The sequence below is a fragment of the Cherax quadricarinatus genome, chromosome 18, assembly GCF_038502225.1.
Source record: "Cherax quadricarinatus isolate ZL_2023a chromosome 18, ASM3850222v1, whole genome shotgun sequence".
Classification (NCBI taxonomy): domain Eukaryota; kingdom Metazoa; phylum Arthropoda; class Malacostraca; order Decapoda; family Parastacidae; genus Cherax; species Cherax quadricarinatus.
The window spans coordinates 17,861,263-17,885,185 of NC_091309.1; the positions used below are offsets into that span (position 1 = coordinate 17,861,263).

Consider the following 23,923-nt stretch of genomic DNA (forward strand, 5'->3'; position numbering starts at 1 on the left):
ATATATATATATATATATATATATATATAATGAGAAAGAGGTCACGGGGCTCATACATGTAGCAGTTATATTGTTCTTGTCTTCTCTTGTTTCCTGCTTGTTTAATTTTCTTTTACACTTGCATTAAGTTAGAATTGGTAATAAACTAGTATTGTTTTCTCTGGCAGTCCAAATAGATTTTTTCTGTTTAAAATTAACATTAACTTCTTTTTGTTTCTGCTGCGTGGTGTTGTGTGAGGAAGGTTCAGTGAGGGCAGAGACATCACTGTTTGTGTCACCTGCAGCAACAAGTGTCAACATCGTATTCCTCTTATTTCGCTTTTCTTGGCCTTCAGGTATTATATTTTAATATATATCTTCATGAATATTGCAGTTTCGAACTATCTACTTTCCTGCAGCAGTAACATTGTGCGGTGAGATGTATAGGTAATGTGTTTTGAGTGAGGTTTTATTAATGTACAGTGTTGAGGAGGATTGACAGGTGTTTATGTTGTGCAGTGTTAAGCCAGGGTGATCTTGTCGACGAGATCTGTGTTATATCTCAGAGGTATAACGTCTTTTCGTCTGCATAATGGAATTAGCAGCCGATGTATTGACGCACCTGTAGTCGGAAGACATTTAAGAATCCGTTGATGTGTAATGTCATAGCAGTTAATTTAACAGAACGATGACTGTTTACTATACTATATATACATCCAAAGTGTCCCACGCACTGTTTAGGTGAAATTAATCTACTTATTGAAAATTGTGTTATTTCCTCTTTGTGGTGATAAATAGGTAGACTGCTGCTCCCACGGCCACAATGGCACGAATATCTACTATTGATTCCGTGTAGATCTTAAAGGGTTGGTACTGTAAGTGAAGACATTATTTTTCTTTTCGGTTTATATTTAGTAAGATTTCCAGGAGAATAGCTGCTGGTCTGTGGTAGCTCGTCGCTGTAGCGAGTTATTTGCCAAACATAAAACATTTTACGTGTCTTCGTGGAATGAGTTTTCATATTTTGTTGTTAAATTATTTCCACATCTATACATATTTTGGCGCATAGTTGCTCTTGAAGAATGAAAATTTATTTTACAATATTTAATATATAACTATTCAATACATCAACTGTAGTTGCTGGAGAGGTGTACAGTGGCACGAGAGTGAGGTTAGTGTGGTTTGGTAGTTTAATATGTAACTGACGTTAACAATGAGCAGCTGGTGGTCGATGACGCGGGCCCCAGACATTTGTCTTCTAATGGTCCTGTCAAGATTTATTACTCGCACGTCCGTCCCTGTCTGTCTGTCAGTCAGCTTTTTAATGTGTTATATCAGTCCATGTCTGACTGTCTGCCTCATCTTGTTACTTTGCTATTTTGCCCTAGAATTATTCATTCGTTTCCCATTGGAATTATTCATGACAGTTCATTGCTAGGTTGCGGGCGAGGCTGTGTAGGATGTTTGGGAGGAAGATGATGAGGATGTGAGAGTCTCTCTAACTCTTATTTCCATTATAAAAGCCATTCTGTTTTATCTTTTGCGTTAATTAACAATTTATGATCTATATACCATACGGCAGGTTAGTGTTCCAATGTTGATCTAACAATATTGGATTGATTAACAATGTGGAATTGATTAAACTTGTGCTAATGCCTTGTACCATAATTTTTGAAGCGGAAGGCCTCTGTCAGATGACCAAACGCTCTAGCTGCGAGTCGTCATGTGACTAAGACCTGCGTCAGGAAACAAACCTTACAAACCTTACCTAACCTAACCTTGTGCGAAACGTATTATAATTAAAGTTTCCTAACTTTGCACATGGTACACTTATATGTGTATCTTATTATACATTTTAGTGCCAGACAAGCCTGGCCCAGGACCGGGCTCCGGGAATAGGTAAACTCTAGAAATTCTTCAAAAGTATAAAGGTAAAGGTATGTAGATAAATGGTTCAGAGTACTGACGAGTTGATAAATGTCCATCAGTCTTGAAAAGATTGATGGACTGATTACATAGACTCGCTGAGGGACTGATTACTTCAAACTCCTGATCTTCACCAGTCATTGAATTGATGAAGCCACTTTGTGGCGATACATTTCCTCAGTAATGATAGCCAGGTGTTGCACATGTGTCTAATTTATCTAAGGTAAAGATAGTTAACCATTTGTTTAACTGGGTGAATCAGAGTTAAGTTTGAGCACATGATAAAGGTGCCGAGTCTTTCACTAATACACTCAGGGAGATGTGGTAATTAATTAGGCGCTCTTGCAGAGAAGTCACGACACATGACTATGATCTGCCCCCTCTGATTCACCCCACAAGCCTGCACTCGGAGCGTTCAAACACCGGCTGCCCAGCCTACATGGGTGGCCCAACTTTGAGCACTGTTGCCAGAACACTGGCAATGGTAAGTGTTAATCACCCACTTTCAATATGTCAGAATATCGGTCAGTATAACATAATAAATAGCAACAATGCTCTGAAACCTCGGTAAACAAATTGGGTCTCTGGCTATCATATTGCAAGTGCCACCTGTGTTTACAGTAGCATCTGGCACATGGCACTCTTTGGGCACCAGGATTGTTAGGATAGTGCTAAACGGCCCTTGAGAGGGTCATAACCCCCCCCCCTCCTCCCCTTCTCCCCACTAGACAGAGAAGGCCGTAAGTGGCACAGACCGAGCGCTCTCGGTCACACAGACAAGACAGGGTAAAGGACTATTACACTATCTCTAGAATATTTTAAAATGATGAGATTAAAATATCCCCACAGTAGGTACATTCTTCTCCCTGTTATTTGGTATGTCAGAATTATCGAGGAGATTGGTTGATGTGTTCAGAAGTGGATGTTTTCTGCAACACTTATGGAAATTTGTTGATTTTATCATTTTTACGTTGTTGTGAGAAGAGAAAGTTCTGATGTGATTTTTATTGATCACACGTGATATTTTCCTTGTATTTTATTTTTGTAAATACTTTTGTGCAGTTAGTATATTTGCCTAATTAAATAGATACATTTTTTAACCCATTTACAACATTAAATTTCTGGTGAGTGTGCTGTTTTGTAAACGTTCATGATTATATACTGGGTAAGAACTATGTCCTTTTATGTGAAGAGTTTTGTAACTGTGATTGATAGTTTGTGTTGTGTTGCAGGTAGGTGCTGTGGGAGCAGCTGCAACAGCAGTAAGGTAGGTAGGCAAGAACCAGCAATGCATCTGTGACACACCTGACACCAGCTTATTAACTTACTCGGCCACCTTCATTATATCCTGAGCTCTGTAGACAAGCAACAGCAACTTGCACAGAGTTGGATAGCATACAGATGTTCGGTCTTCATGCTACAGGAGTCATCACTATGAAACTAATTCCTATCGATTTAAGATGAGACATTTGACTGGTTTCAGAGTTTTCTTACTTCCTTAGCACGGATAAGCCAGACCTAGAGTTGTGCTGCGGGAGTACGGGGAAACTCTCGAAACTCACAAAGGTATATGTGACCCAAGGTCTCTTGTTAATGGGAATTGTAGTCATTGTATGAATAATTTTAATTAGTTTGTATGTTTTGGTTTGTATTAGAATAGTGGTCAACAGAGTTAAATCGGAGGCTGCCATAGTGAAGAGCTCTGTTCCACAAGGCACAGTACTCGCCCCATTTTATTCCTCATCCTCATATCAGACATAGACAGAGATATACATAACAGCACCGTATCATCCTTTGCGGATGATACTAGGATCTGCATGAGGCTGTCATCTGCTGAGGACGCGGTTAACCTCCAAGAAGATATAAACAAAGTTTTCCAGTGGGCAACGGTAAACATTATAATGTTCAATGAGGACAAATTCCAACTACTCCGTTATGGAAAACTGGAGGAGATAATAACTAGAACAGAGTATACTACAAACTCTGGCCATACAATAGAGCGGAAAAATAATGTAAGGGACCTGGGAGTAGTAATGTCTGAGGATCTCACTTTCAAGGATCACAACAGTGCCACGATCGCACGTGCAAAGAAAATGATAGGATGGATAATGAGAACGTTCAAAACGAGAGATGCCAAGCCAATGATGATCCTTTTCAAATCACTTTTTCTCTCTAGGCTGGAATACTGCTGTACATTAACATCTCCATTCAAAGCAGGTGAAATCGCAGATCTAGAGAGTGTACAGAGAACCTTTACTGCACGTATAAGTTCTGTCAAGCACCTTAACTACTGGGAACGCTTGGAAGCACTTGACTTGTACTCGCTGGAAAGCAGGAGGGAGAGATATATCATAATCTACACTTGGAAAATCCTGGAAGGAATGGTCCCAAATCTGCACACAGAAATCACTCCCTACGAAAGTAAAAGACTGGGCAGGCGATGAAAAATGCCCCCCAATAAAAAGTAGGGGCGCCATTGATACACTAAGTGAAAACACCATAAGTGTTCGGGGCCCAAGACTGTTCAACAGCCTCCCATCAAACATTCGGGGAATTGCCAATAAACCCCTGGCTGCCTTCAAGAGAACTGGACAGATGCCTAAAGTCAGTGCCGGATCAGCCGGGCTGTGGCTCGTACGTTGGAACTGCGTGCGGCCAGCAGTAACAGCCTAGTTGATCAGGCCCTGATCCATCGGGAGGCCTGGTCATGGACCGGGCCGCGGGGGCGTTAACCCCTTGGAATAACCTCCAGGTAACCTCCAGGTATGTATTAGGGAGTGCCAGTGAGTGGCTTCTATCATACAGATCACTCATTGAACATTTGATTTTGGCAATAGTCAGATTTGTTCGTTCTTTCTACCCAAACCTACCTGGTGGTCTTGTGTTAGGATGGTGTTCGGAGACGCGAAGGAGTTCAACGAAAGCAGAAAATAAAAGCTAGGAATACGTTAGTATGCATAGTTTTTCGATAAAATTTGATACATTTTATTCTTTGATAGAACAAAAGCTACTTTTGTTTTTGTCATGTACCATCACATTGGAGAGGTTTCATATATCAGTAATGAAATCTGTCGGAGTAAACTCGGAGACTTGCGCAGGGCATCGAGGATAACGTCAGGCGTTCTACTGTGAGCTTAGTAGCTATTAGGACTTAAAAAACGGTTTCCTTAACGCGGAATTACATCTCGTGAGGAAGGGAATGTAGGAGTTGAAGGTGAATGGAAATGGAGAAAGGGCAAAGATAGACAAAATGATGGAGGGAAGATTGGCGTGTGATGTAGATATGGTGAGGATGGAAGTGAGATGGATATGAGAATGGAGTGTTGGAGGTGAGGATGGGAGGATTTTATAAACGAAGCGTGACTGGAAAAAACTAGCACAGATATTGGTCTAAGGAAAACACTTTGAGAAAAAGATGTTTATGCCGAAGGTCAAAACACAGATATAAATTTGGCTTTCGGGTGACGGGGAGGTTAGGGTGGTACGGGGTGTGGGATTAGGAAGGTGTAGGGTGTGAGGGCTAGGGAGGTGTAGGGTGTGGGGGCTAGGGAGGTGTAGGGTGTGGGGGCTAGGAAGGTGTAGGGTTTGGAGGTTAGGGAGGTGTAGGGTTTGGGGGTTAGGGAGGTGTAGGGTTTGGGGGTTAGGGAAGTGTAGGGTTTGGGGGTTAGGGAGGTGTGGAATGTGAGTGGTTAGGAAGGTGTAGGGTGTGAAAGTTAGGGAGGTGTGGGGGCTAAGGTGTGCGTAAGGAAATTGCATGGTATGCCCTGCGTGTTATATAATCCAGGTGGCTGGATTTTGATGTGGAGGATACGTCTTAAACAGATCATTGAGGTACGGGGTGCTGGGATTTTAATACAGGAGTACCTCTTATCACACCGCGACCGTAACAAGTTTGTGTGGTTGTCTTGAAAAGGTCCCAGAGCTCTAGGGATCCCAGAGTGAGACTCAACACTCTCAGGGGAACCTTCAAAAACGTACCGTTTACGGCTGCGCGTTTTATTTAAAGATGACTGGGAAAAGTAGTGTCCTCGGGGGCTGTTTTTGAGTCCAGGCGTAGGCTGGGGCTGGAGAAATTTAGGCGGGAAGTGGGGAGAACTAGGGAAAACATGGTGGGGGGGAGAGGGAATAACGGAAAGAGCAGGAAGAGGGGAGGATTGGATAGAATTAAGAAGAGAAATGCGGGAAGGGAGCGCAGTTCTGATAAAGGAAGCACCAGTAATGAGGAGGAATAACAAGTCGACGAGGAAGGAAAGATGAGAGGAAGTAAATATATTGCTTGTGTTAATTAACGTGAGGATGTGAAGGATGACCTGTGTTGGTGTCGACACATGTCGATATGAGTATCGTTCCTGTTACCTTGAGTCTTGTCATCGTGTACTCGCCCAGATGTCTGCACAGGTTGAGACTTGACTCGTGGCCCGCCCCTAGACTTTGCTCTCACTGATTTCTGACCTCATTTGCTTTATCATGCCCACTCATGAGGCTGTGGATTAAGTTTACCTCGACCACTGCCTCATTCGAGTCATTCCACTTTTCGACAACCCTGAGACTGAAGAAATATTTTCTTACTTTATGACTCGTCTATGTCTTCAGCTTCCACCTCTTGACCCCTGGAACCTGCTCTGATTAATTCAGTCTTTCATAATTTGCCTTATTTCTTCCTAAAATTTTATATGTCGTAATGTCTTCCCTTGTCCTTCTCTCTACCAAGGTCGTCAGGTGCAGTTCCTTCAACCTCTCTTCAGTTCTAGCACTAGTTTGGTTGCAAACCTTAGGCCCTTTTCTGTATGGGTTCCATTAGGTGTGGACTCCATGCTGGGGCCGCATACTCAATGTCTGAAGCCTTATTTTGAGGTTTGCTAATCTTGCAAATGTCGCGGAGTTATTCACTTCGTGGTTTTCTGGCGAAATGCTTGGTGTTATACTTACCCCAGGTCCATTTCGGTTTATTTGCAGCTTCTCTGTCCATGTTATACTCTGTCCGGCTTGCCAGCACCTTCAACTCTCATGACCTTGCATTTGTTCTGGTTGAATTCGAGAAGCCACATGTTTGACCGGAGCTTAGCTCAGGGCCGGGCGCCGGGAGCAGAAAAACTATCGAAACTTGTCAAAAGTGTGTGTATATATATATATATATATATATATATATATATATATATATTATAATGTCGTGCCGAATATGTAAAACTGGTCAATTAGCAAGAACTTATTTAAAATTAAGTCCTTTCTAAAATTTTCTCATATACGTTTAAGGATATATTTTTTCATTAATGTTGATGTAAAAATTTATAATTTTGCACCAAAAGGAACTTAGAAAACTTACCTAACCTTATTATAACAAGAACAATTTATTTTAGCCTAACCCAACTAAATATATTTTAGATTTGTTTACAATAATTTAATTTAATACTAAACAAACAGTGAAATATTTTTTTTTCGTTAGGTTCAGAATGATTTTGGCGAAATTATTGCATATACAAATTTTCACTTGTCCTATATGGCAAGATGAGCGTTGCTATTTAAGCCAAGATCGCAAGTTCTGCCTATTCGGCACGACATATATATATATATATATATATATATATATATATATATATATATATATATATATATATATATATATATATATATATATATATATATATATATATATCTGAGAGACAGACAGACACACATTATGTTTGCCTATCTGGCAGGTAGGTAGGCAATATATGTGTGTATAATATATAATATATATGTATGTTTAGAATTCGCAGAACTGGCGAAATATTCACAAACACTAATATTTGGTCGAAGAAGAGGACACTCGAATATATATATATATAATATATATATATATATATATATATATATATATATATATATATATATATATATATATTCGAGTGTCCTCTTCTTCGACCAGAGATTAGTGTTTGTGAATATTTCGCCAGTTCTGCGAATTCTAAACATACATATATATTATATTATATTATACAAGTAGTGAAGTTTTCTACAGGGGGGTCCCTTCCGGTTAGGGCCTTCCACTGAGCGAGGAACTTCCGGTTTAGGCCTTCTACAGGGAGGTCCCTTCCGGTCTAGGACCAGCGGCTGGAGGGTCACCTTTTCACACCTAGGTGTTACTTCCGGTTTTGACCATGACCTCGCCCTCGAGACTACCTCACCCTTGACCCCCCAACCAATACCCCCACCCACGACCCCCCACCCCCCGTCGCGACCCCCGCCGTCGCGCCGCGCGCCCGCCCGCGCGCCCGCCCCGCGCGCCCGCCCGCGCGCCCGCCCGCGCGCCCGCCCGCGCGCCCGCGCGCCCGCCCGCGCGCCCCGCCCCGCCCGCGCGCCCGACCGCGCCCTTCGCGACCCCCGCCCGCGCCTTCTGCTGCGCCTTCTGCAGCGTCATCCGGATCGCCCCCGCGCCTCGAATTTTTTTCCGATTTTTTTCGAATTTTTTTTGAATTTCATTTTCTTGTGCTCTCCATCTCCTCGGATCAAGGTTTTTGGATTCCCCCCTATGGGGTTTTTCGAAATTCTCCATCTCCTCAGATCAAATTTTTTGGGTACCCCTCCTTTCACCCCCATCCCCAAACAATTTCTCGAAATCAAATTCTCCATCTCCTTGGATCAAGTTTTTTTTGGGTACCCCTCCTTTCACCCCAAATTTTCTCGACAATACCATGACTCCATCTCCTCGGATCAAGTTTTTTGGATCCCCCCTATGGGGTTTTCGAAATTCTCCATCTCCTTGGATCAAATTTTTGGAATCCCCCCCTATGGGGTTTTCGAAATTCCTTGGATCAAGGTTTTTTGGATTCCCCCCTCTGGGGGTAAGCATTCAAATGAACTCCTCCTATGGGGCATGCTTACTACAGGTCTAAACATCTTCCCCTTATTATTTTAAAATGAACTAAAAGTTTCCTCTCATTAAGTCAAATGAACTAAGAAGGGTGTTTACTCGGCGGTCAGTGACGTCACGCGCACACAGGTTGAATCAGGTCGCCCCCTATGTCAGTGACGTCACGTGATGACCGCGCACACAGGTTGAATCTTGTCTACCCTTTTACCCACCCTCCCAAACCCTCACACTCCAACCAACACCTCACAATTTTCACTCATAACCCCCAATTTTTCTCGTTTTAACCCTTTTAGTTCATTAAAGTTAATAAGGGGACACATGCATCAGAAAGTCACCACATCGCTTACATCCACTTTCGTTAAATTCACTACTCACAATTTTACATATTACGAAGTTAAATACGCACTTTTACTTTGAACATCTTCAAAACACTCTCATAAATCATTTGAATACTCACAAAAAATACCTTTATACATTTCCAAACAACACTGAAATACTCCAAAAAACATCATTCGAACACCCCCAAATCACCTCTGAATACTCCCAGAACACCTTCATAAATACTCTTGCACATCATTTGAACACCTTCATAAGTACTCTCATAATCATTTGTACACCTTCAAAAAACACCTTTGAATACTCACATAAACACCCTTGAACACCTTCAAAACACCTTCAAAGCACTCTCATAATCATTTGAACACACTCAAAACACCTTTGAACACCTTCAAAACACCCTTGAACACCTTCAAAACACCCTTGAACACCTTCAAAAACAACATTTGAACACACTCAAAACACCTTTGAACATTTCCAAAACACTATTTGAGTACTCCCAAATAAGATTTTACATCTCTAATTTATCTGCACTTTCATTAAATTACAACTCATCCCTCAGTCTCCAGACTAGGCATTTTCTCGTTTTTTACCCTTTTAGTTCATTAAAGTTATTAAGGGGACACAATACATCAGAAAAAAAAAAAGTCACAAAAACTAACTCAAACACTTTACTTTGAACACCCCCAAAAACACTCTCATAATCATTTGTACACCTTCAAAAAACACCTTTGAATACTCACATAAACACCCTTGAACACCTTCAAAACACCTTTGAATAACCTCAAAACACCTTTAAACACCTTCAAAACACCCTTGAACACCCTTGATCACCTTCAAAAAACAACATTTGAACACACTCAAAACACCTTTGAACACCTTTGAACATTTCCAAACAACACTGAAACACTTCCAAAAAACACAATTTGAGTACTCCCAATTACACCACTGATTACTACTAAAACACCGCTGAATTCAATCAAAACACCCTTCAACACCTTCAAACACCCTTGAACACCTTCAAAACACTCTTGAACACCTTCAAAAACACCTTTGAACATTTCCAAAACACTATTTGAGTACTCCCAATTACACCACTGAATACTACTAAAACACCGCTGAATTCAATCAAAACACCCTTCAACACCTTCAAAACACCTTTGAACACCTTTGAACATTTCCAAAAAACACTCTCATAATCATTTGAACACACTCAAAACACCTTTGAATAACCTCAAAACACCTTTGAACACCTTCAAAACACCCTTGAACACCCTTGATCACCTTCAAAAAAAAACAACATTTGAACACACTCAAAACACCTTTGAACACTTCCAAAAAACACAATTTGAGTACTCCCAATTACACCACTGAATACTACTAAAACACCGCTGAATTCAATCAAAACACCCTTCAACACCTTCAAAACACCTTTGAACACCTTTGAACATTTCCAAAACACTATTTGAGTACTCCCAATTACACCACTGATTACTACTAAAACACCGCTGAATTCAATCAAAACACCCTTCATCACCTTCAAACACCCTTGAACACACTCAAAACACCCTTCAACACCTTCAAAACACCTTTGAACACCTTCAAAACACCTTTGAACACATTCAAAACACTCTCATAATCATTTGAACACACTCAAAACACCTTTTGAACACCTTTGAACACCTTCAAAACACCCTTGAACACCCTTGATCACCTTCAAAAAACAACATTTGAACACACTCAAAACACCTTTGAACACCTTTGAACATTTCCAAACAACACTGAAACACTTCCAAAAACACCATTTGAGTACTCCCAAATACACCACTGAATACTAAAACACCACTGAATACACTCAAAACACCACCAAAATCACCATAAACTAAGATCAACACCCACATCCCACAACACCCACAACCCACAACACCCACAATTTTTTCTCGTTTTATCTAATTTCATCAGAAAAAGTCCCAACAACAACCCACTTATAACATTTTTTTTTCGGTATCTCTAGTTCGACAACAACACCCACAACACCCACATCCCAGAACACCCATGAACATTTCCAAAACACTATTTGAGTACTCCCAATTACACCACTGATTACTACTAAAACACCGCTGAATTCAATCAAAACACCCTTCAACACCTTCAAACACCCTTGAACACCTTCAAAACACTCTTGAACACTTTCAAAAACACCTTTGAACATTTCCAATCAACACTGAAACACTTCCAAAAAACACAATTTGAGTACTCCCTATTACACCACTGATTACTACTAAAACACCGCTGAATTCAATCAAAACACCCTTCAACACCTTCAAACACCCTTGAACACACTCAAAACACCCTTCAACACCTTCAAAACACCTTTGATCACCTTCAAAAACACCTTTGAATACATTCAAAACACTCTCATAATCATTTGAACACACTCAAAACACCTTTGAATAACCTCAAAACACCTTTGAACACCTTCAAAACACCCTTGAACACCCTTGATCACCTTCAAAAAACAACATTTGAACACACTCAAAACACCTTTGAACACCTTTGAACATTTCCAAACAACACTGAAACACTTCCAAAAACACCATTTGAGTACTCCCATATACACCACTGAATACTAAAACACCACTGAATACACTCAAAACACCACCAAAATCACCATAAACTAAGATCAACACCCACATCCCACAACACCCACAACACCCACAATTTTTTCTCGTTTTATCTAATTTCATCAGAAAGTCACAACACCCACACCTCCCATTTTTTTTCTCGTTTTAACCCTTTTAGTTCATTAAAGTTAATAAGGGGCCACACTACATCAGAAAAAGTCACAAAAACAACCCACTTATAACGTCTTTTCGATATCTCTAGTTCGACAACAACACCCGCATCCCACATCACCCACATCCCACATCCCACACACACACACACATCCCTAACGTAGCCTAACCTAACCTAACTTATCCTAACATAACCTAACCTAACCTAACCTAACCTAACCTAACCTAACCTAACCTAACTTATCCTAACCTAGCCTAACCTAACCTAACCTAACCTTACCTAACTTATCCTAACCTAACTTAACCTAGCCTAACCTAACCTAACTTAACCTAACCTAACCTAACCTAACCGAACCTACCCTAACCTAACCTTACCTAACATAACCTAACCTAGCCTAACCTAACCTAACCTAACTTAACCTAACCCAACCTAACCTAACCTAGCCTAACCTAACTTAACCTAACCTAACCTAACCTACCCTAACCTAACTTATCCTAACCTAACCTAACCTATCTTAACCTTACCTAACCTAACCTAGCCGAACCTATCCTAACCTAACCTAAAATATATTAGAACAATTCCAAAATACATTAGAGTACTCCAGAATTACTTTGAACGACTCCATTTTTTTTTGGATATTTCCAAATTAGTTTTGAAAACTTTATCGTAAAATCGAACATTATTTTCTTGTTGGTAAACACACTCAATGGTAGAAATATTTACTCGATTTCCGAATAGAAACACTTTCCTTGCTCTGAGAGACTCATTGTGGGTCACCCCTTCCCCCCCATCACCACTGGGGTAATGCGGTTCACACCCAAGGTAGATTTAAGATAATCATGAACACCTGCGCCAACTCAGGACAGACAGACGCCATGAAATGCGGGTAACATCCAAGGTAGAAAATCATCTCTTTCCAGACCAACTGTCTATCCTAACCTAACCTAACCTAACCTAACCTAATTCCTAACCTAACCTAACCTCACCTAACCGTACCTAACCTAACTCCATCAATCACCTCTATCCTAACCTAACCTAACCTAACCTAACCCAACCTAACTCCATCAAACACCTCTATCCTAACCTAACCTAACCTATCCTAACCTAACCTAACTCCATCAAACACCTCGAATACTACCTAACTTAACCTAACCTAACCTTACCTAACCTACCGAACCTAACCTAACCTAACCTAACCTATCCTAACCTGTCCTAACCTAACCTAACCTAACCTAACCTAACCTAACCTAACTTATCCTAAGCTAACCTAACCTAACTTATCCTAACCTAACCTATCCTAACCTAACCTAAACACTGACTAACTTTGAACCAACTCTGAACACCACTGATCTTCTTCAAAAAATGCTCTGCACATCATTTGAACACCTTCAAAAAAAACACCATCAAACACCTCCGAATACTCCCAAAAAAAAAAACACTACTGATTACTACCAAATCACCACTGAATACTACCAATCACCGTCAAAATCACCAGAAACTAAGTTTAACATCACCATCTAACATCCTTTTTATAGAAATCCCCTCAAATCACTATAACCAAGAACTCCCTCCCCATTTGGCGCATAAAAAAAAAGCATGAACACAAACCTAATACGCAAACACTTAGTACATGATCACCATCAACTGAAAACATATCTTATACACACACATAATATAACACAATCACCAACTACAATCACCCATGTTCACTTACCTCAAAATCACTAATATCACAGAAAACAATCATTTTTATAAACATTTCACACACACACACACACACACACACACACACAAAAAAAAAAAAAAAAAAAAAATAATATTTGACAATATCTAAGCGCACTCACCTCACTACCACCAACACACGATGTCTCACCTCACAGGACCGACGAGCTCACCTCCAGTGACGTCACACTCCCATTGTGTTACTTGGTGGTTGGTAACATCACACCTAACCCCCCTTGTTTCAACCTGTTGTACCCTACATTATCTAAGAACACTATATCCAAGACGATTACCAGATTTTATGATCCCCAACACCAAGATCACAGAAAACACACATTTTTATAATTATTCACACAAAAAATCACGATCACCAATTCCATATCATGTTTACCGTCATCTATCAACACTAATCACCAAGATCACCAAAAAAAAATCTAAGATCATGCATCTCAAAACTACTATGATCACTGAAAACACTTATTTTTTAAACATTCGCACAAAAATAAGACATACACAAAAATACCACAACACTTCCACCAACATCTATAACATAACATGAGCACTATAACATATCACTATCACAAAAAAAAAATAATACACAAACACCCACATATTATACATTTCAATTGGAAATTTAAGACATGAGACATACTCACCAAATCTAAGACATTCACCTCCAACTAAGACATACACATCACCCCTAAAACTTCCTTCCTTATTCATTCCGTATATCTCCTAGAGCTGTTTTAACCCCGACGGATCCATCACGACGTAGGAGCCAGAGGAACCATCACAACTCCAACACCACCTACTACACTCTGGCTCCTACGTCGTGGTGGATCCGTCGGGGTTAAAACAGCTCTAGGAGATATACGGAATGAATAAGGAAGGAAGTTTTAGGGGTGATGTGTATGTCTTAGTTGGAGGTGAATGTCTTAGATTTGGTGAGTATGTCTCATGTCTTAAATTTCCAATTGAAATGTATAATATGTGGGTGTTTGTGTATTATTTTTTTTTTGTGATAGTGATATGTTATAGTGCTCATGTTATGTTATAGATGTTGGTGGAAGTGTTGTGGTATTTTTGTGTATGTCTTATTTTTGTGCGAATGTTTAAAAAATAAGTGTTTTCAGTGATCATAGTAGTTTTGAGATGCATGATCTTAGATTTTTTTTTGGTGATCTTGGTGATTAGTGTTGATAGATGACGGTAAACATGATATGGAATTGGTGATCGTGATTTTTTGTGTGAATAATTATAAAAATGTGTGTTTTCTGTGATCTTGGTGTTGGGGATCATAAAATCTGGTAATCGTCTTGGATATAGTGTTCTTAGATAATGTAGGGTACAACAGGTTGAAACAAGGGGGGTTAGGTGTGATGTTACCAACCACCAAGTAACACAATGGGAGTGTGACGTCACTGGAGGTGAGCTCGTCGGTCCTGTGAGGTGAGACATCGTGTGTTGGTGGTAGTGAGGTGAGTGCGCTTAGATATTGTCAAATATTTTTTTTTTTTTTTTTTTTTTGTGTGTGTGTGTGTGTGTGTGTGTGTGTGAAATGTTTATAAAAATGATTGTTTTCTGTGATATTAGTGATTTTGAGGTAAGTGAACATGGGTGATTGTAGTTGGTGATTGTGTTATATTATGTGTGTGTATAAGATATGTTTTCAGTTGATGGTGATCATGTACTAAGTGTTTGCGTATTAGGTTTGTGTTCATGCTTTTTTTTTATGCGCCAAATGGGGAGGGAGTTCTTGGTTATAGTGATTTGAGGGGATTTCTATAAAAAGGATGTTAGATGGTGATGTTAAACTTAGTTTCTGGTGATTTTGACGGTGATTGGTAGTATTCAGTGGTGATTTGGTAGTAATCAGTAGTGTTTTTTTTTGGGAGTATTCGGAGGTGTTTGATGGTGTTTTTTTTGAAGGTGTTCAAATGATGTGCAGAGCATTTTTTGAAGAAGATCAGTGGTGTTCAGAGTTGGTTCAAAGTTAGTCAGTGTTTAGGTTAGGTTAGGATAGGTTAGGTTAGGATAAGTTAGGTTAGGTTAGCTTAGGATAAGTTAGGTTAGGTTAGGTTAGGTTAGGTTAGGTTAGGTTAGGACAGGTTAGGATAGGTTAGGTTAGGTTAGGTTAGGTTCGGTAGGTTAGGTAAGGTTAGGTTAGGTTAAGTTAGGTAGTATTCGAGGTGTTTGATGGAGTTAGGTTAGGTTAGGATAGGTTAGGTTAGGTTAGGATAGAGGTGTTTGATGGAGTTAGGTTGGGTTAGGTTAGGTTAGGTTAGGTTAGGATAGAGGTGATTGATGGAGTTAGGTTAGGTACGGTTAGGTGAGGTTAGGTTAGGTTAGGAATTAGGTTAGGTTAGGTTAGGTTAGGTTAGGTTAGGATAGACAGTTGGTCTGGAAAGAGATGATTTTCTACCTTGGATGTTACCCGCATTTCATGGCGTCTGTCTGTCCTGAGTTGGCGCAGGTGTTCATGATTATCTTAAATCTACCTTGGGTGTGAACCGCATTACCCCAGTGGTGATGGGGGGGAAGGGGTGACCCACAATGAGTCTCTCAGAGCAAGGAAAGTGTTTCTATTCGGAAATCGAGTAAATATTTCTACCATTGAGTGTGTTTACCAACAAGAAAATAATGTTCGATTTTACGATAAAGTTTTCAAAACTAATTTGGAAATATCCAAAAAAAAATGGAGTCGTTCAAAGTAATTCTGGAGTACTCTAATGTATTTTGGAATTGTTCTAATATATTTTAGGTTAGGTTAGGATAGGTTCGGCTAGGTTAGGTTAGGTAAGGTTAAGATAGGTTAGGTTAGGTTAGGATAAGTTAGGTTAGGGTAGGTTAGGTTAGGTTAGGTTAAGTTAGGTTAGGCTAGGTTAGGTTAGGTTGGGTTAGGTTAAGTTAGGTTAGGTTAGGTTAGGCTAGGTTAGGTTATGTTAGGTAAGGTTAGGTTAGGGTAGGTTCGGTTAGGTTAGGTTAGGTTAGGTTAAGTTAGGTTAGGTTAGGCTAGGTTAAGTTAGGTTAGGATAAGTTAGGTAAGGTTAGGTTAGGTTAGGTTAGGCTAGGTTAGGATAAGTTAGGTTAGGTTAGGTTAGGTTAGGTTAGGTTAGGTTAGGTTAGGTTATGTTAGGATAAGTTAGGTTAGGTTAGGCTAGGTTAGGGGTGTGTGTGTGTGTGTGTGTGTGGGATGTGGGATGTGGGTGATGTGGGATGCGGGTGTTGTTGTCGAACTAGAGATATCGAAAAGACGTTATAAGTGGGTTGTTTTTGTGACTTTTTCTGATGTAGTGTGGCCCCTTATTAACTTTAATGAACTAAAAGGGTTAAAACGAGAAAAAAAATGGGAGGTGTGGGTGTTGTGACTTTCTGATGAAATTAGATAAAACGAGAAAAAATTGTGGGTGTTGTGGGTGTTGTGGGATGTGGGTGTTGATCTTAGTTTATGGTGATTTTGGTGGTGTTTTGAGTGTATTCAGTGGTGTTTTAGTATTCAGTGGTGTATATGGGAGTACTCAAATGGTGTTTTTGGAAGTGTTTCAGTGTTGTTTGGAAATGTTCAAAGGTGTTCAAAGGTGTTTTGAGTGTGTTCAAATGTTGTTTTTTGAAGGTGATCAAGGGTGTTCAAGGGTGTTTTGAAGGTGTTCAAAGGTGTTTTGAGGTTATTCAAAGGTGTTTTGAGTGTGTTCAAATGATTATGAGAGTGTTTTGAATGTATTCAAAGGTGTTTTTGAAGGTGATCAAAGGTGTTTTGAAGGTGTTGAAGGGTGTTTTGAGTGTGTTCAAGGGTGTTTGAAGGTGTTGAAGGGTGTTTTGATTGAATTCAGCGGTGTTTTAGTAGTAATCAGTGGTGTAATAGGGAGTACTCAAATTGTGTTTTTTGGAAGTGTTTCAGTGTTGATTGGAAATGTTCAAAGGTGTTTTTGAAAGTGTTCAAGAGTGTTTTGAAGGTGTTCAAGGGTGTTTGAAGGTGTTGAAGGGTGTTTTGATTGAATTCAGCGGTGTTTTAGTAGTAATCAGTGGTGTAATAGGGAGTGAAGGTGTTGAAGGGTGTTTTGAGTGTGTTCAAGGGTGTTTGAAGGTGTTGAAGGGTGTTTTGATTGAATTCAGCGGTGTTTTAGTAGTAATCAGTGGTGTAATAGGGAGTACTCAAATTGTGTTTTTTGGAAGTGTTTCAGTGTTGATTGGAAATGTTCAAAGGTGTTTTTGAAAGTGTTCAAGAGTGTTTTGAAGGTGTTCAAGGGTGTTTGAAGGTGTTGAAGGGTGTTTTGATTGAATTCAGCGGTGTTTTAGTAGTAATCAGTGGTGTAATTGGGAGTACTCAAATAGTGTTTTGGAAATGTTCATGGGTGTTCTGGGATGTGGGTGTTGTGGGTGTTGTTGTCGAACTAGAGATACCGAAAAAAAAATGTTATAAGTGGGTTGTTGTTGGGACTTTTTCTGATGAAATTAGATAAAACGAGAAAAAATTGTGGGTGTTGTGGGTTGTGGGTGTTGTGGGATGTGGGTGTTGATCTTAGTTTATGGTGATTTTGGTGGTGTTTTGAGTGTATTCAGTGGTGTTTTAGTATTCAGTGGTGTATTTGGGAGTACTCAAATGGTGTTTTTGGAAGTGTTTCAGTGTTGTTTGGAAATGTTCAAAGGTGTTCAAAGGTGTTTTGAGTGTGTTCAAATGTTGTTTTTTGAAGGTGATCAAGGGTGTTCAAGGGTGTTTTGAAGGTGTTCAAAGGTGTTCAAAAGGTGTTTTGAGTGTGTTCAAATGATTATGAGAGTGTTTTGAATGTGTTCAAAGGTGTTTTGAAGGTGTTCAAAGGTGTTTTGAAGGTGTTGAAGGGTGTTTTGAGTGTGTTCAAGGGTGTTTGAAGGTGATGAAGGGTGTTTTGATTGAATTCAGCGGTGTTTTAGTAGTAATCAGTGGTGTAATTGGGAGTACTCAAATAGTGTTTTGGAAATGTTCAAAGGTGTTCAAAGGTGTTTTGAAGGTGTTGAAGGGTGTTTTGATTGAATTCAGCGGTGTTTTAGTAGTATTCAGTGGTGTAATTGGGAGTACTCAAATTGTGTTTTTTGGAAGTGTTCAAAGGTGTTTTGAGTGTGTTCAAATGTTGTTTTTTTTTGAAGGTGATCAAGGGTGTTCAAGGGTGTTTTGAAGGTGTTCAAAGGTGTTTTGAGGTTATTCAAAGGTGTTTTGAGTGTGTTCAAATGATTATGAGAGTGTTTTTTGGAAATGTTCAAAGGTGTTCAAAGGTGTTTTGAAGGTGTTGAAGGGTGTTTTGATTGAATTCATCGGTGTTTTAGTAGTATTCAGTGGTGTAATTGGGAGTACTCAAATAGTGTTTTGGAAATGTTCAAAGGTGTTTTTGAAGGTGTTCAAGAGTGTTTTGAAGGTGTTCAAGGGTGTTTGAAGGTGTTGAAGGGTGTTTTGATTGAATTCAGCGGTGTTTTAGTAGTAATCAGTGGTGTAATTGGGAGTACTCAAATTGTGTTTTTTGGAAGTGTTTCAGTGTTGTTTGGAAATGTTCAAAGGTGTTCAAAGGTGTTTTGAGTGTGTTCAAATGTTGTTTTTTGAAGGTGATCAAGGGTGTTCAAGGGTGTTTTGAAGGTGTTTAAAGGTGTTTTGAGGTTATTCAAAGGTGTTTTGAAGGTGTTCAAGGGTGTTTATGTGAGTATTCAAAGGTGTTTTTTGAAGGTGTACAAATGATTATGAGAGTGTTTTTGGGGGTGTTCAAAGTAAAGTGTTTGAGTTAGTTTTTGTGACTTTTTTTTTTCTGATGTATTGTGTCCCCTTAATAACTTTAATGAACTAAAAGGGTAAAAAACGAGAAAATGCCTAGTCTGGAGACTGAGGGATGAGTTGTAATTTAATGAAAGTGCAGATAAATTAGAGATGTAAAATCTTATTTGGGAGTACTCAAATAGTGTTTTGGAAATGTTCAAAGGTGTTTTGAGTGTGTTCAAATGTTGTTTTTGAAGGTGTTCAAGGGTGTTTTGAAGGTGTTCAAGGGTGTTTTGAAGGTGTTCAAAGGTGTTTTGAGTGTGTTCAAATGATTATGAGAGTGCTTTGAAGGTGTTTTGAAGGTGTTCAAGGGTGTTTATGTGAGTATTCAAAGGTGTTTTTTGAAGGTGTACAAATGATTATGAGAGTACTTATGAAGGTGTTCAAATGATGTGCAAGAGTATTTATGAAGGTGTTCTGGGAGTATTCAGAGGTGATTTGGGGGTGTTCGAATGATGTTTTTTGGAGTATTTCAGTGTTGTTTGGAAATGTATAAAGGTATTTTTTGTGAGTATTCAAATGATTTATGAGAGTGTTTTGAAGATGTTCAAAGTAAAAGTGCGTATTTAACTTCGTAATATGTAAAATTGTGAGTAGTGAATTTAACGAAAGTGGATGTAAGCGATGTGGTGACTTTCTGATGCATGTGTCCCCTTATTAACTTTAATGAACTAAAAGGGTTAAAACGAGAAAAATTGGGGGTTATGAGTGAAAATTGTGAGGTGTTGGTTGGAGTGTGAGGGTTTGGGAGGGTGGGTAAAAGGGTAGACAAGATTCAACCTGTGTGCGCGGTCATCACGTGACGTCACTGACATAGGGGGCGACCTGATTCAACCTGTGTGCGCGTGACGTCACTGACCGCCGAGTAAACACCCTTCTTAGTTCATTTGACTTAATGAGAGGAAACTTTTAGTTCATTTTAAAATAATAAGGGGAAGATGTTTAGACCTGTAGTAAGCATGCCCCATAGGAGGAGTTCATTTGAATGCTTACCCCCAGAGGGGGGAATCCAAAAAACCTTGATCCAAGGAATTTCGAAAACCCCATAGGGGGGGATTCCAAAAATTTGATCCAAGGAGATGGAGAATTTCGAAAACCCCATAGGGGGGATCCAAAAAACTTGATCCGAGGAGATGGAGTCATGGTATTGTCGAGAAAATTTGGGGTGAAAGGAGGGGTACCCAAAAAAAACTTGATCCAAGGAGATGGAGAATTTGATTTCGAGAAATTGTTTGGGGATGGGGGTGAAAGGAGGGGTACCCAAAAAATTTGATCTGAGGAGATGGAGAATTTCGAAAAACCCCATAGGGGGGAATCCAAAAACCTTGATCCGAGGAGATGGAGAGCACAAGAAAATGAAATTCAAAAAAAATTCGAAAAAAATCGGAAAAAAATTCGAGGCGCGGGGGCGATCCGGATGACGCTGCAGAAGGCGCAGCAGAAGGCGCGGGCGGGGGTCGCGAAGGGCGCGGTCGGGCGCGCGGGCGGGGCGGGGCGCGCGGGCGGGCGCGCGGGCGCGCGGGCGGGCGCGCGGGCGGGCGCGCGGGCGGGCGCGCGGCGCGACGGCGGGGGTCGCGAAGGGGGATGGGGGGTCGTGGGTGGGGGTATTGGTTGGGGGGTCAAGGGTGAGGTAGTCTCGAGGGCGAGGTCATGGTCAAAACCGGAAGTAACACCTAGGTGTGAAAAGGTGACCCTCCAGCCGCTGGTCCTAGACCGGAAGGGACCTCCCTGTAGAAGGCCTAAACCGGAAGTTCCTCGCTCAGTGGAAGGCCCTAACCGGAAGGGACCCCCCTGTAGAAAACTTCACTACTTATACACACTTATATTGCCTACCTACCTGCCAGATAGGCAAACATAATGTGTGTCTGTCTGTCTCTCAGATTTGTTTGCCGGGTCAATCTCTGCTCCCAGCCTTTAAATGAAGCTGACTGTGGAGAACAATTAAAGCGCTCGTGCACAGTTTTAAGACTGCCAAGTTACCCGTATGGACCTCGAAACATTTTTAGCCCTTGGTGTTTAAAATCCCACCCTCCCCCATACTCATTTCTCCTTCCCCTCTTCCCTCATCCCCCTTATTTCTTCTCCCCCTCATTTCTTCTCCCCCTCATTTCTTCTCATTTTTCTCATTTCTCGTCTGTCATGTCTTCTCCACTTCCCCTTATTCATCCCCTTTTTTCATCGCCTCTCCTTTCTCATTTCCTCTCCTCCCCCTCGTTCTCTATTTTCCCTCTCATTCTCTATCCCTACCATTTCCTCTCCTTTTTCGTTCTCTCTCCTCCCCTCTTAGTATATTTCCTCCCTTTACCCCTCCCGTCTCCCCAAGCCCTTTACATATGACACTTGGCCTCTCCCATTTCCACTCCCCACCCTTCTCCCCTTGGCTCTTCCTTCCCTCGCCCCTCCCTCCCATCCCCTTCCCACTCTCTCCCCTTCCTACCACTAGCATCTCCTTTATTCATACTCGCCAGAATTCAATAAATCAATAATGAATTCAGTCCCTGACATGAATATTGTTTGAAGAGACTAAGGCGTCTCTTGGCGCTAGTGGATGGACCCTGCCGATGGTAGCAGGTGGGGGGGGGGGAAGCTGCTGTTGGGTTGGTCTCTTGGGGGCCCTGGTTTTGGAAGGGGGGGGAGGTCCTGCATATAGAGGGCCTGTCTCTTGGAGCCCTGTTTGTGGGTGGAGGGGGACCTGTCTCTGGGGAAAGGCCCTGCTTTTTGGTGGGTAGCGGGGCTGAAGGGCCAGCCTAACAGCTGATGGGAGGGGATGTTTAGTCAATTTAATTTCAGCAATCCAAGAATTAACTGTGATTAAGGAAGTCAATAAAGCAAGAAACATTTCCAGGGAAACTATCGTGAGCGCTCTTGGCCCAGAACAATGTATGGTATGGAAAACTGAACGTAGAGGAACACTATTATACATTGATAAAATAACCATGGCTTTGTTGGAGAATCAAAACGCAGTTGTGGTTTACACGGATTTTGCAAAGACGTTTGACAAATGTGACCATGGAATGATAGCCCATAAAATGATATCAATAGGAATAGCAGGATAAGTATAGAAATGGATATTAATTTTTCCAATAAAGAGAGCACAAAATGGTAGTAAATGAGTCATGTTTCAGCAACATAAAAAATATCAACAGCCCGAGGCATGTCCTAGCGCCGTCTTTGTTTTTTATCCTCATGGCGGACAAATAAAAACAATAGCACAGCTTCGTAACATCTTTTGCGGACGATACCAAAATCAGCATGGAGGTCTCCTCGAAGATACAGAAAAACTGCAATCACATGTCTGCAATGCTGACATCTGATGTTTAATGGCGGTGACAGAGATTGAACAATCCTTGACAATCACAGGATACAGTGTAGCCAAAACATCTTATAAAATGTAAAGAGACAAAAGACTCGCGAATAAAAATGTCAGGCAAGTTATTTAGAAAACAAAACTAATGGAGCAAGACGCAGAAAAATGACAGAATGGATAATTAGAACTGTAAAAAAAAAAATGAAACTCAGTGATGGTATTTTTCAAATCGCTTGTGCTCTCACGTCTAGAATATTAGTTTGTTCAGAGCTTCAGCAAGGCAGGAGAGAGATCAGAGCTGGAAATGCACGTAAATCGCTTACTGTTTGCATAATCAGTAGAGCATTTAATTAAACTACTAGCAACTCGGGTAAAAGGACACAAGTCCTTTTACCTAACATATTGTCGGTAATTCTACCAACATTAATACTAGGAACTCCTCGGTGCTTAGAATGTAGTCTGAGAGAGTGAGTTCTAACTGACAGTATATATCAGGAAGCTATTGGAGGACCTGGTCATAAATCTTCACAGGACGAAAACTTACTGAAGTGAAAGATAGCAGGAGGTATAAAATAAGTCCAATGAAAAGGAGCACCACAGGCTTATTTAGGGAAAGAACACTGTCAATATCCGTGGTCCAAGATTCTTCATCCTACTATCAGCAGATATCAGAAATATTGCCGAAACACGTGTAGAAGCCTGTAAGAGGAAACTTGGTCACTACCTCCGCCTAGTGCCAGATCACTTCCAAAACTTTGTCATCCTCCTTTGTACATTTTCCAGAGAATTTATATCCATTCTGTAATACGGTGACCAAAACTGTGCAGCATAATCTAAATGAGGCCTAACCAAGGATGTATAGAGTTGAAGAACAACCTGAGGACTCCTATTATTTATGCTGCTTGATTTGAAGCCAAGGATTCTATTTGCTTTATTGCGAACACTTATGCACTGTTGTCTTGGTTTCAGATTACTGCTAACCAGAACTCCTAAATCTTTTTCGCAATCCGTAATATTAAGATCCACATTATTTAGTTTATATGTGGCATGGTTATTGTCCTGTCCAACATTTAGAACTTTGCATTTGTCTATATTAAACTGCATCTGCCACTTCTCCGACCACTGCATCAGTCTATTCAAATCTTCCTGGAGTGCTCGAATGTCCTCGTCAGAATGAATTCGACGGCCTATTTTGGTGTCATCGGCAAACTTGCCGATGTCGCTCTTTATG

The 23,923-nt window shown here is 40.5% G+C and overlaps 1 protein-coding gene across 2 annotated transcripts in view; it reads left to right on the forward strand.

The window, feature by feature from the left end:
- Nucleotides 1-262: 262 nt before the first annotated feature.
- spri (Src homology 2 domain-containing protein sprint) overlaps nucleotides 263-23,923 on the forward strand; it is a 243,129-nt gene continuing 219,468 nt past the window's right edge. For both annotated transcript variants that reach the window (XM_053777689.2, XM_053777692.2), the window contains exon 1: nucleotides 263-335. The gene's annotated coding sequence lies outside the window, so the exon portion shown is untranslated. The remainder of the gene's footprint in view (nucleotides 336-23,923) is intronic.